This window comes from Musca domestica, unplaced genomic scaffold (assembly GCF_030504385.1).
Source record: "Musca domestica strain aabys unplaced genomic scaffold, Musca_domestica.polishedcontigs.V.1.1 7, whole genome shotgun sequence".
In the NCBI taxonomy this organism is placed as follows: domain Eukaryota; kingdom Metazoa; phylum Arthropoda; class Insecta; order Diptera; family Muscidae; genus Musca; species Musca domestica.
Genome location: NW_026712383.1, coordinates 5520042 through 5534462, shown reverse-complemented (window position 1 = coordinate 5534462; position 14421 = coordinate 5520042). Strand labels below are relative to the sequence as shown.

The window sequence follows — 14421 nt, the reverse complement described above, 5'->3', positions numbered from 1 at the left end:
TCGGCAAATATTGAAAAATTAACTCGAGGTAAAGCCATTGAAATTCCAAAAAGTGCAAGAACTTACACCGCAACAAAAAGAAAATAGACCCAAAAGAGCTTAAGAGTTGCTTCGCTTGGCCGAAAGTTGTGAACTGTCGAATTCGTTAACCAGCAGTTTGTAAACAAAGAAAATGATCGTGTTTACTTGCCAAAGAGGTCTGGTGGTCGATTAGCCACCTGAACTCAAGCGCCGGCCATGGTGATGGTGTGGACGGTCATAACAACCGATGTTCGCTCTCCGCTTGTATTAATCGACCGTAGCATCAGAATAAATGCCGAATATTATCTCGAAAATATTGTGGAGGATGTATTATATCTTGAGCAAACACGCAAACATTTTATCCGCAGACCTTGGACATTCCAACAGAACTCAGCACCATCGCACTCAGGACGCGCCACCCAAGAATGGTTACAAAATGAGGTTCCTCGTTTCATTTCCAGCGCACAATGGCCACCAAAATCTCCGGACTATTGTGTATGGAGTATTTTGGAAAACAAGGTTGGCACTAAAAAATGCCAAATTGTCGATCACCTCGAGCAAGCGCTTCGCCGGGAATGCGCCAAAATACCGCAGAGCAACATTTGGACAGCATGAGACGGTTTCATTGGCTTTTTGAAGGCCATAATTCGTGCCAAAAGTGACCAATTCGAATAAATCTAAACTTAATTTAAAATTTGATGCTATTTCCGAAATTTTTCGCTTTCATTCAATTAAATTAAAAAAAGTAAAAATGATAGCGTTTGACTTTGTTGCAGTTTTTTCATCTCACCCTGAATATCGGTCCATTCCTCCTGGTACCTCCCCCATAAAAGGTCGAAATTTTGAATATCCATTAGGCTCATAAAACGCGAAATTAACATCCGATTCATTCAGACTTGGCACATCTCAATAATTCCATCAACACAAGATGTGTTATAAAAAGGGTAGAGATCGGATTATTGCCTCTGGTACCTCCCCTACAATGGTCAAAAATTGGAATATCCATAAAGGTCATAAAATGCGAAATAAGGTTCTCTTTATATTTCACACATCTCATTATTTCTACTAACACAAGATCTGTTGTGAAGGTGGGATATATCGGCCCACTCCACGGTCCACCATGAAGCTCATAAATTAAGATCCGATTCCATTCCGGACTTGGTACATCTCAATATTTTCATCAGCAAAATGATCTGTCATAAAGATGGTAGAGATCGCACCGTTTAATTTGCTATCTGCCCCACATAGGGTTCAAGATTTTAAAAAACCAAACGCTAAAAAAAATCGAAATAAGCATCCAACTCTCCTCAAATTTCACACACACAAACAATGGTGCTAACACAAGATCCGTTGTGAAGATAAAATATATCTGCCAACCCCTTCTGTTACCTCACCAACAAAGGGTTACAATTTTCAATACCTTTTTTGTCATAACTTGCGAGACAAGTGAGCTAGTTTTATGACTTGCTAGGGTAAGTGCGCCTAAGTTCGGCATGTTCCAGTAGTCGGCAGTTTTGAAATTTAAACTTAAATAACTATGAATAGAATTGACTAAATAATGAAATAATTGCAAAAAAACGTCAACCGTGTTCTCTGCTCTCTTTCTGTAAAAAAAACAATGAGCTCCTATCATTTATAACGAGAGAATAACGGTATTTGTCAGTGAGCGTCTGCCAACACGTGCGATAATGCTTGTTTGTAAAGAAAAAATTAGTGGTGGCGTCAACTTAATAATCGATTTAAGTAAATTAAATTGAATACTTTTGGAATCGGAAATATTTATAATAGTAAATAACAGTCTAAAGATCATTTCATAACATACAAACCGAGCATTTGTCTGTTATATTATTTAATGCCGACATTAGGAACAGAAAAAAAGAGACTTGCCAGTAGTCGGCAGGGGGTGCCAATTACTAGAAAAATATAATTTTTAACCAATTCCACCAAAACTTGAGAAAAGTATTAAAAAATAATCCAAAAACTACTCAAATAAAAAATAGTTTTGAGTCGGCAGTTGTGCCTTTTCACCAACTTTTCTAAATTATGTAGGTTTTTTAAATCAACTATTTGACGTTTTAGATAGCGGTGGCATTAAACAAATTGGCTATCTAAAGGAAAAAGATCAATTCACAAATTCCAAATAAAAGAAAGTTATTTTTTTCTTTTTTGATTTAATTTCATTTTTTTAATTGAAAATCCATATGTTACTGAAGGTAACGATACTATTCCTGATTTTCTAAATTACTGAAATACCATATGCCGAATACTGGCAAATAGACATGCCAAGCATTGGAAAATTGTGCCGACTACTGACACTATTTTGGTAAAATTGCAAATTTTGCCAATTTAATAAAACCAAATTTAATTTTTGTTTATTATTTTGAAAACTAAACAAAATTTGGAATCTGAAGAACTTTACTTTTCTGCAATTGAAAGATTTCACTCAGAATATTGAATGATTGAAAAATCGAAAATCCTAAAAGTGCCGACTACTGGTACACTATATCTAAATATTTCGCTCAACCAGAAGCCTGGAATTATTTTTTGATTTGTATTAGATGAAGTATGAGAATGGAATGCTTCGGTCTACTATATCTGGTAATTCCCGCATATTTAACATTTTTTTTTTTTGTAAATTTTCAAATATGTCATATTTATTTAAGTGAAGGAAGTAACCAATATAGTCCAAACCTGCACGTCGCAATATTTATGTCATATTTATTTAGGATCGTTCCGAAATAAACAATATTGGCCCATTTCTTCGGAACCAACTCCATAGAGGGTCGACAATTTGAATTACCAAAACTGAAGTCAAAATATGTTTAAACAATCGAACATTGGCTGAACAAAACCGACCGATACTTTTTAAATTGTTTATTTTGGAACAACATATATATATATTTTAAATTTCTGCAGCCATTGCAGCTGTATTTAATTTTATTAGACAAATAGGATTTTTGTCTTTAAGAAATGATATATATATTTTTAAATTATATTTATATGCAAAAGTTGTTGAAATATTTACAACCACATATTTTGATACTTGTTTATTTAAATTAATAGCTAACTTATTCTTCATGATATGTTTCCCAAAAGGCAGCATTGAATATGCAACTCATGAATGCTTCCAGCTTGATGTTAACAAAATCGGCAACTGCAATATGCAAAGGATTACAAGGAGTTGTAGTTGAGGGAAGAAATATTGCTCGGATGTGTGTGTGTGTTACTTATTTTATTACACCATTGTTTGAGTTGCAATTGTGGACATTTTTAAAGTGTCTTATGTTTTTGTATCCCCTACACCAATTGCCTTGATTGTCAATGAAATGAAGGCATTTATGTCGTAAAGTAGAGTATCGTATCTTCGAAACTGTCCCCCCTTTTGCCTGTGCTGGTTTTCAGGGTATTTGTGTTATTTATTCAATTGTTTCTGTTGTTGTTGCTGCCTTAAAATAAGAGAAAACGAAATTTGTCATTGTTTAGTAGCCTCTGATGTTTCTTCCCTGTCTTTTATCATGGGACACTTGAAACATGTGAAAGAAAATAAGAAATGAAACAAAGCAAAGGAGAATGCAAGCATGTTTTTGGATGAAAGAACAAAGGCTTTGGGATACATGAACGAAAGGAGTATCGAATGACACAAATTTAGGTACAGTGGAGCCTGGTCACTACGTGACTATTAAAAAATATATTGGATAAGCTGGGGATTTTTTGAAATTAGTACTTTTTAAGTAATAAGGTATCAAAAGGTATTTAAAAGGTAAAATTTCGTATATAGGTTATTATGGATACAGATTATCAGATAGAGGGTATTTTTGGAAATTCATACTACATAAAGGTACTTATTAATACAGGATATCGAATAAATTATGGGTTTTGAAAATTCGTACTAAAAAGGTACTAAAAAATGTCACATATATGTTACTGTTGTCACAAGGTATTGGACAGAGGGTATTTTTGGAAACTAGTACAACAAAAAAAGTAATTATTTTGTGGTTATTTTCTATATTTTTAGAGTCAGGTTCTTAACATTTCACGTGTAGGCTGCCATTAGCACGAAACATTAGATAAAGATTGATTCACAAATTCGAACACAAAAAGTGTACTAAACGGTACTAAAATCTACATTTTTGGGGCTAAATGATATAAAATGGGACTAAAACCCTCAAAATTCGATTATCGAGCATAATTTGAGCTGGGGACCTGATAATGCGTTTTTTGGACATTTGTATTAAAAAGGTACTAAAAGTAACAATATATTGTACTTTAAAGAGCTAGAATTCTGAAAGCTATATGTATATAAATTTTGACTGATTACCTTACCAACGCCCAGAAGAAATGGCTAGGACTAGAACCTTAAAATTTGGCATGCAGGTAGCTGTGGATGGATAAGTGAGAGATAAGGCGGGGTATTTGGAAATACGTCCTGAATGGTTATTAACTCAGTGTTTTTGGAATGTAATTCAATTATTTGTGGAAATTCGTGCTAAAAAAGTACTAAAATCTTTAAAGCCAAAATTCCGAACATTTTGATTTTTATTTGTCTGAAACCCCAAAAAATCTGGGAAAACCCCAATTTCAAAAACAGCAAACGTTCTTATAGTTATGGTGTGAAAATTTGTAATGAAATATACATAGTATTTAGTACTAAATAGATAAATCCACGAAAATTTGCTTGTGGAGCCTGAGCTCTATACTTTTAGCTTTAGAATCCTGAAATTTCGCACAATTGTTGAAAAACAGGAGATAAGTTGGAGTTTTTAGAATTTAGCACCAAAAGATACCTAATATTGTTTTGCTGCTGCATTTGAAATTTGAAAATAAGTTTTGACTGATGGCGTTAACATGTTCTGCGAAACTCGATTTGGCATTGGGGTCCCTGATGGTGTGAAAGGTGAGATAAAGTGGGATTGTTGAAAATTCATTTGTGAAAAGTACAAAAAGGTACAAAATGGTACGACAATATTATTAAGCGACCGATTTTGTATATCACCTTGTTCTGATAAGTGATATAAGAAAAAAAAATTGAAAATTCGCAAATCAAAGGGTACGAAATTTACAATAATGATATTGAGCGTTTGCAAAGAACTGGAACTTTAAAATATTGCATGAGGGTCGCAACTGCTGCGAAAGGGATTACATAAGACATGGCTTTGGAAAATTCGGAAACTTTGCTGCAATTGGGTGAGAATCTCTGGATTTTGTAAAATTCGTATATCAAAGGAGCGAGCAAGTTCTATCTGGTGTAGAGATTTATAATAAGGTGGGATTTTTTTTAAATTCGTGCTTCAAAATGTTGACATCTTGTGAGGAAGGTACCAGAACGAGTGGGTCAAAAAATTTCATATTCACATCAGATCTCTGGTTGTGAGAAATATTTAGATATACCAAGTTCCAAAAGAATCGCTGACCTTTCCGCCTGTTATTGGAGATATAATTATTAACAAGGTAAAAAGCAGTAGGTTCGGCCGGGCCGAACTTTTAATATCCTCCACCATTTGCAACGAATTTGGAAATTTTCAAAAAATATAATCTGTTAAAAATTCTGTTAAACTCTTAAAAATACCGAATATAGCCGTTATATTGGGGTATATGTAGGCATTGTTTGTCATAAGCCATTACCATATTCAAATTCGAAACTTGAAATAAACGGCGAATAATGTAGCTAAAATCATCAAAATACCGGATATAGGGAGGTATCGTTGTATCGGAGCTATACGAAGACCTGGACCTGCATAGATAATTTTCTGTCACAGACTGTAGATCCCATTACGACATTATTCACCGGAATTGTTTCAAATTTGGTATTTGAAGTTCGAAATGGATACTACAGCCTAAGACAGAAAATTGTCTGTGCAGGTCCACGTCTTCGTATAGCCCCCATATAACGGTACCTCCCGATATTCGGTATTTCGATGATTTTAGCGACATTATTAATCGGAATTGTTCAAAATTTGGTATTTGAAGTTCGCAATGGATACTACAGCCTAAGACAGAAAATTGTCTGTTCAGGTCCACGTCTTCATATAGCCCCCATATAACGGTACCTCCCTATATTCGGTATTTTGGTGATTTTAGCGTCTTTATTCGCCAAATTTTTTTTCAAATTACGCATTTAGAGTTCGAAATGAAACTCCAGTCTGTAACAGAAAATTGTCTATGCAGGTCCAGGTCTTCTTATAGGCCCAAATACCAGTACCTCCCTATATTCGGTATTTTGAAGAGTTTAGGTACAATACTCACAGAAGTTGTTTGAAATGTCGTATTTCAAGTTCAGAATTTGAATTTGGTAATAACTCATGACAAGTAATGCCTGTGTGGGTCCACGTCGTATAGGCACCAATATAACGGCAACATTCGGTATTTTTAAAATTTTACCAAAATTTTTTCAGGATTTTATTTCCAAATTCGTTCCAAATTGTCGAGGGTATTCAAAGTTCGGCCCGGCCGAACTTACTGCTTTTTAACTTGTTTGTTGCTAACTCTAATCTCTGTGATATCAACCATGCTCCGGTGCGGATCATAACTTGTCTATACTTACGTTGGACAATGTCTCTGGTCCTGGTCTTGGTGTCGGCAGCAATATCATCAGCTTATCCCACAAGAAAGACGTTCTCAGATATACATACAAATTTATAGAAATACCCATACCCGGAAAGCATCCGTGTTATAGCTTACATAGCCAATCTTTCTCATTTATGTCTGGGATGAGCCTCGCTATCCATCTGCCATATGTCTTTCGGTTCCAGCGCATTTGCCATTTTTTCAAATATTTATTTCATTTGAACAAGTTCTGAGGCTTCGTATTGGGAATGCTTTGCTTAAAATATTTTCAACCTTCCATTATAATTCTACCGCTGGTCCTGAAACTGTATGCTGTGCTGATGCCACTCTCATCTCCGCCGTTTTCTGTTCTTCCAGCAGTTTTTGTGCCCTTTGTACATTGAGCATGCTCCTGGCCCATATTTCGCATCCGCGCAGAAGAATGCTCTTATATGTCTCTATTAGTAACTTCCCATTGTTGGGCCTCGACATGTGATATAAATCTGCTCATTTGCTCTCTAATAGAGCTGCATGGTTTAACTGCGCCAAAAATGTCAGTTTGTTGTGGAGTCTTATACCAAGGTACGTTCGAACTTTTTTTCCCCGAATGGTGATGCTGTCCACATGCATATCCATTTCTGCTGCGATATGTTGCGCGATCAAGAATAACAGCTTTGTTTTGTTCATGGCTAGCTCCAATACCTTTTATATCGACCATACTCTGGCGTGTATCATGAATTGTCTAACCTTACTCTGGGCATACTCTATGCTTCTTGCCTGGGAGACGCAGCAATATTATCTACGTATACCATTAGTAAGATGTTCTCAGCCATATCTAAATGGAATATCTTAGATGGTGTTCCAAAGTTCGGAACCTAAGATTGAACCCTGTGCAGACCTTATTGTTATACGGAATTCTCTGATGACCTCACGTATATTGTGTTTGAATACTCTTTCACTTACGTAGCTCCTTATTGTTCTCATAATGAACTCAGGGAAGTTAGATTCCATGGGGTGTATGACATCTGTCCAACCCAGGCTACTGAAAGCATTCGACTCATCAAGTGTGGCTTATAGAACTATCGGTCTGCGCAATTATTTTTTTGCCGGGCGGCGGAAAAACCATCAACTACTCAATAATTGCAGCTCTGTTTGATTTTCCACTGCTGAAATTATGTTGCCTTTCCGATAATCCTATTTTGCATAGCAATATATTTTTTGGACTCTAGTATGCAAGGGTTCGAGGGCTACCAAAGTCTTCCTCTTTTAATAAAACTTATATAAATGGTCCAGATTTTTTGTCACATGAAAGATCTGGCCCTATTGACCCTATTACATACCGAACTTCTCAAAGAAATACCTAAGTTTTGAGCTTAAATATCCTCTTTCTAAGAGAGTTTTAATTTTTAACAAGGTTTTACTCTACAAAAATTATTGTACGTCTATATTTTCATATGTATGTACATATGAATAGAATAGAACAATACACAATATATAACAATAATATTTAAACTTCCGGCTTATGATTTCTATGTGTGTTTTGTTATTTCTATATTCGTTCGTTCGCTCTTTCGTTCATTCATTCACCCATTCATTCATTCATTCTTGTTACTCGTGTTCTCACTCATCCATTCATGCATTCCATATTCGCCATTGTTTTGTCAAGCACTGCAGTGAAATGTAAGAAACATTGAAGTTCTCGAATCTACACACATACATATGTAACTATGTGTATGTACGCTTTGGTATTGCTAGAAAAAAAGTAACGCCAAGCATAACTTTGAATGTTGCTGAGGGCATCTTAACACCAACACCAACAACGACACATTCATACATGAATACACTTGTAAATATGTGAACGGATGAATGAATGAATTGAAAAAAAAGTGCAGATGCTGGAAGGAATATTGCCAGCAGCTCGAAAACCCTGCTGGCAATATTCCGCTAGCGACACTTCTGACACCTATGTAAATAGAATAAGGTGAAAAGTGAATGGTGATTTTTCTTTCTCCTTTTTTTCATAATAAATAACATTTTCTCAGGATTTTCATTGTGTCTTAAATGCAATATAAGGTATATCAAATTACTTTCCAATAAAATATATGATTTAAAAACAAGTAAAAAAGCTGTAAGTTCGGCCGGGCGGAACTTTTAATACCCTCCACCATTTGGTACAAATTTGACAAATTTCAAAAAAAAAAAGAATAAAATCCGTTAAAAATTCTGTTAAAATCTTAAAATACATAGGCAACTTTTGTCATAAGTTGTTACAATATTTTAATGCGAAACTTGAAGAAAAATCTGTTTATAATATAGCTAAAATCATCAAAACACCGAATATAGGGGGTACCGTTATATGGGGGCTATACGAAGACGCGGACCTCCACAGACAATTTTCGGGCATGGGCTGAAGTATCCATTACGAACTTCACATGCGAAATTTGAAACAATCCCGGTAAATAATGTCGCTAAAATCATCAAAATACCGAATATCGGGGGGTACGTTACATGGGGGCTATACGAAGACGTGGACCTACATGGCCCATTTTCTGTTTTATGCTGCAGCATCTATTACGAACTTCAAATGCCAACTTTGAAACGATTCCGGTAAATAATGTCGCTAAAATCATCAAAGTACCGAATATCGGGAGGTACCGTTATATGGGGGATATATGATAACTTAGACCTACATGGCCCATTTACGAACTTAACCTGCCTACTGGCAAAATATACATGTGTGCAAAATTTTAGCCTTCTATCTCAATTTGTTCGAAAGATAGCGTGATTACAACAGACAGACAGACAGACAGACAGACAGGACAGACAGGACAGACAGGACAGACAGGACAGACAGGACAGACAGGACAGACAGGACAGACAGGACAGACAGGACAGACAGGACAGACAGGACAGACAGGACAGACAGGACAGACAGGACAGACAGGACAGACAGGACAGACAGGACAGACAGGACAGACAGGACAGACAGGACAGACAGACAGACACACAGACAGACAGACGGACATGACTAAATCGTCTTAGAATTTTACGCTGATCAAGAATATATATACTTTGTTGGGTCTGACATGAGTATTTCGAGGAGTTACAAACGGAATGACAAAATTAATATACCCTCCATAGTATGGTGGAGGGTATAAAAATTGCTTGAATTCTAGGTTATATTTCTTCCGATATTCTTGACAGTTATTCTCCCATGCTGATTTCGATCGTAAGTTCCTAAATCTATTTAATTTAGGCTGGTATTAACCATTTGGTGTATAGTAAATTTGAAATGGAATATATATATATATGAGAGCTAAATCTAAACTGACCTCGATAACATTTGGCAGAGGTATTTCTGAACTGTATTTCATATCTTTTTATGATACACACACACAGATATCGATGCGCTCATTGATTATTCAAGACCACTTGAATGAAGGGAAAAGCAGCCCAGCAATGTTCCTTATTCTATATTGGAATAGATAAGAACAAGTTAAAAAATTGTATCAGTCGGTTTTACCGACAGATGGATACCTCAGCCTTGAGTTATGATTATTCAAACTTCTGACCCTTTATGGGGGAGGTTCCGAAGCAGTTGCCTAATTCGTATCTGACCTACGACTGACAAAAATATTACAACGTGCCAGATTTTGACTATATCGACTACCTCCTGTACTTTATATGAGATATGTGCAAATTTTTGGAAAATGTGGAAATATGCGTGAAGTAATAGATATAGCGGACCGAAGTATTTCATTTTCATACTTCATATAATACACAAATACAGGGTGAGATAAAAAAAATGCAACAAAGTCAAACGCCATAATTTTAATAGAATGAAAGCAAAAAATGCCGAAAAAAGCATCAACATTTAAAATATGTTTAGATTTGTTCGAATTTCTCACCTTTGGCACAAATTATGGCCTTCAAACGGCCAATGAAACTGACACACGGTGCCCAAATGTTGATCTGCGGTATTTTGGCCCATTCATGGCCAAAATTTTTGTCCGCAGCCCAAGGTCTTAATACACACTCCAGAATATTTTCGCGATAATATTCGCCATTTATTCTTATGCCACGGTCAATTAATACGAACGGAGTTCGACCATCGGCTGTTAAGGCGGCCCACGCCATCATCATGGCGGCGATTGAGTTCTGGTGGCCAACCGAAAGATGCACATTTTCAGCTAATCTCTTTGGCAAGTAAACACGATCATTTTGTTTGTTTACAAAGTGCTGGACAACGAATGTTTTCTCATCGAAGCGGAGAAAACCAAATTCGGCAGTTCACCACTTTCGGCCAAGCGAAGCAACTCTTTAGCTCTTTTGAGTCTATTTTCTTTCTGTTGCGGTGTAAGTTCTTGCACTTTTTGGAATTTCAATGGCTTTTTCAATATTTGCCGAATGGAATATTGCGATATGTTCAGTTCATGAGCCATTTTTCGGTCACTGTGATGCGGGTTTCGATCAAGTCGCTTCTTTACTTTTCGAATAATTTCTGTTGATGTTGTTGTTTTCTAATATTGTTTCCATTATTTCCATAAATTATTGAGATGTGCAACGTCGGAATGGAATCCGATGTCACTTTCGTGTTTTATGAGCTTCATGAATATTCAACATTTTGACACTTTGTGGGAGTGTACCAGAAGGAGTGAACCGATATATCCCATCTTCATAGCAGACCTTAGATTAATAAAAACATTCTGATGTGTGTAATTTAAAGACAATCGGGCACTAACATCACATTTTATAAGAGTTATATTTATTAGAAATTGTGACCCGTTGTGGAGGAGGTTCTAGATCATCTGCATCTGCAATGATGTAAATGTTAGGATTTGCAAAATTAGAGCAACATCGGATTGTCCTTTCTATTTCTGTGCAGTAAATTATTTTCTTTATTTACACATTTTGTGTGGGAGGTACTTGATGGAGAGGAGCGATATTGCCCATCTCCGAACTCGATCTAAGTTTGACAATAATATTTCGATGTACCAAGTTTGAATTAAATCGGATACTCGCTTCGAGAGTTAACGTGCGCACTATCTAGACAGACGTACGGACGGTCGGAAGCGCATCGCTAAATCGATTCCAAATGTCCTGAAACGGATTTGGTCCAAAGAGAACCCTATCTTGCCATATGGCTGAGGGTATAGTGAGCGTACGAAAACTACTAGACAGTATTAAATAGCTATAGCTATAGGAAATACTACAAAACTATTATTTGAATTGATAATGTTTGAAGGTTATTTAACAAAATGTTGTCCGTGACTCCGTGGTCCATCCGCTTAATCTACTTATGGCATACTCTTTTCGTTTCCGTTTTGCCCCCTTATGAGCTTCAACATAGACTCACAAAAATGTCTTAAGGCGTTAAATCGCACGATCTGGGCTACAAATTGATCGGTGTCGAACGTAAGCAAAAAAGTTGGATATCATCTCACACATTCACAGTTACATTACGATTCGCAGAATCCTAGAAGAGGTGTTGTCCATTGATGGCACCAGCCCAATAACCGCACCAAACTGTGGTTTTTTATGGATAAATCGATCGCTTTTGCAATTCTTCTGTTTCAGGGACTTCATTGCATTTTCTAAAAACATATATTAATTATGGATTTTTGAAGGTGTTTAAAAGAATTTATGTCCCATAATATTCTATAGAATCCCGAAAATCCTTTATTTTTCCAAGATTTTTTTTACCCAAAACCTTAAACTTTTGGAAAAGTGTCCCCATAAAAATAGCGAAACCTTTCAAACGTTTGTTGGCTTGTAAGAATTTTTACAAGCTTTTCCGATCAATTTCTTAACATTTTTTGTAATATATTATTAAAAATTCTTTGCAATATATCATTACAAAATTTGTAGTATTTTTCAAAATTATTTTTTATAAAAAAATTTTCTTATCGCTTTAAAATACCACTTTAAAAGTTTCCCTAACACATACACACACTACTCCACTAATCGCAAAACACTAGAGCATCAAATTGAAATATCCAATTAATTGAAACCAACATATTTAGCATTTAAATAAAATGGCAATTAAATTTAATGCATCCTTGCCCAAGTTGAGTCAATAGAAAATGGAATTGAAAAGCTAGACAAAAAAATGGCAATTCTCCACCCCGTTTTCTCATTTATCTCGTTCGCGTTAATTGATAATGACATGACGATGATGATTATCACACCAAATTACAAAGACCACAAACTCAAATAAAGGGAATAATATATGCATATGTACGTGTGTGTGTGATGGTGAAAGCATATAGACACACTAAATGGCAAATATGCTTCTCGAAAACATATTGTACAACTGTGTGTGTGTTTAGTTTATTCACATCGCTTAAGAGTGTCTTATTTTATCAAATGTATAGCAATTTTAATGCATAAATTTTAATTTTATAAAGTTTAGTATGGAGAATGACTCATAAGACAGAAACAATGTTTTTATTTTAATTCGTTATTTAAATCGAAATTTGATATCTGGAATGTACCGATTTTTTTTTGTAACCACAAAAAACAATTCTTTGAAGTCATAGTATTTTTTTTGGATTTTTCCCATAAGAAATTATAGCGTATGAGTGATGTTGTTATTTTTACGATCAGTACGACATCACTCATACGACCTCATTACTTACTGCTGTATTCTAAGTTATTATGCCTTTTAGTTTTCTTCACCCACTTACCTGTATCAATTCACTATTTAACAAGTTTAACAGTTCTGAAATAAAAGAAAAAAACTTATATTAACATACAATTTATATGTTCGTTGATATATAATTCCTGGAGACCATTTTATTTTTCCTCTTCCGTTAATGAAAAATACATCTACTCCAATGAGGATATTCGTAGTTTCGGAGAGATTCAAATGTATGGACCTATCTCCAAAGTTTTTTTTTTTTTTGGAAGTAACATGACTGAATAAAATAAATACCGATGAAATTTCGTGTTGAAGTCCTATAGTTCAAAGTAAAGTTATAAGATCTACAATATCCTAGTAAGAAATGTGCATATGGTACATGTAGTGAAATACAATATTTCATGAAGAAATTACAATATTATTCAAACATGTTTTGGTTGGAGTCACAGAAAACCCTAAAATTTGTATTTCAGATTTCATATCATTTAGCATGGGCAAATACTTCATAAGATCTGGAGTTGTCTTTACATGCACGATATTCCAAAACCATACACAGCTTAAATAAGTGGATGCGCTTTGCGAATCAGAAACTTGACGTTCCGGAGCTGTAATTCTGAAATTTGGAATGCAGCTTTGTCTGACGAGGTTAATATGTCTTGCGAGATTCCATATTTAAATTTGTGCTTTTTGGGTACTAAAAAAGTACAATTAGTACAAATTCCAAAGGAGTGTAGCTAGAAATTAAAAATATTTGAGATTAGAGCCAATTCTTATTTAAAGTAGTCCAAAACGTTAAGGTTTATGGGAATTTGTACTAAAATTATTTGAAAAAGTATGAACGATTGCGTATTTATCTATATTAATAAAAGAGTAAAGTGATTGACTGACTGATTAATGACTGACAGAACGATTCATCAACGCCCAGACAAGATGGCTGAAGCTAAAATCTTGAAATTTTGCACGAGGGTCACTCTTGGTCCGAATGGGAATTTTTTTAGACATTCGTACTAGAACGGTACGAAAAGTATTAAAATGGTATTAAATAAGGTTCCCTTTCTATTTGAGGAAACAGTAGAGCTAGAACTCCTAAATTTGGAATGACGGTCACTCCATCAGTGACCGCATGTACCAAAGGGTTTTTAGAAATTCGCTCGACAAGTGTACGAAAAATACAAAAATTTACTACATTTGGTACAATTTCGTACCACATGAACGGT

At 35.2% G+C, this 14421-nt stretch overlaps 1 protein-coding gene across 2 annotated transcripts in view; it reads right to left on the bottom strand.

Moving 5' to 3' along the window:
* LOC101890039 (short neuropeptide F) overlaps positions 1-14421 on the bottom strand; it is a 280844-nt gene that overhangs the window by 128579 nt on the left and 137844 nt on the right. For both annotated transcript variants that reach the window (XM_059129914.1, XM_059129915.1), the window contains exon 3: positions 13251-13285. The gene's annotated coding sequence lies outside the window, so the exon portion shown is untranslated. The remainder of the gene's footprint in view (positions 1-13250; positions 13286-14421) is intronic.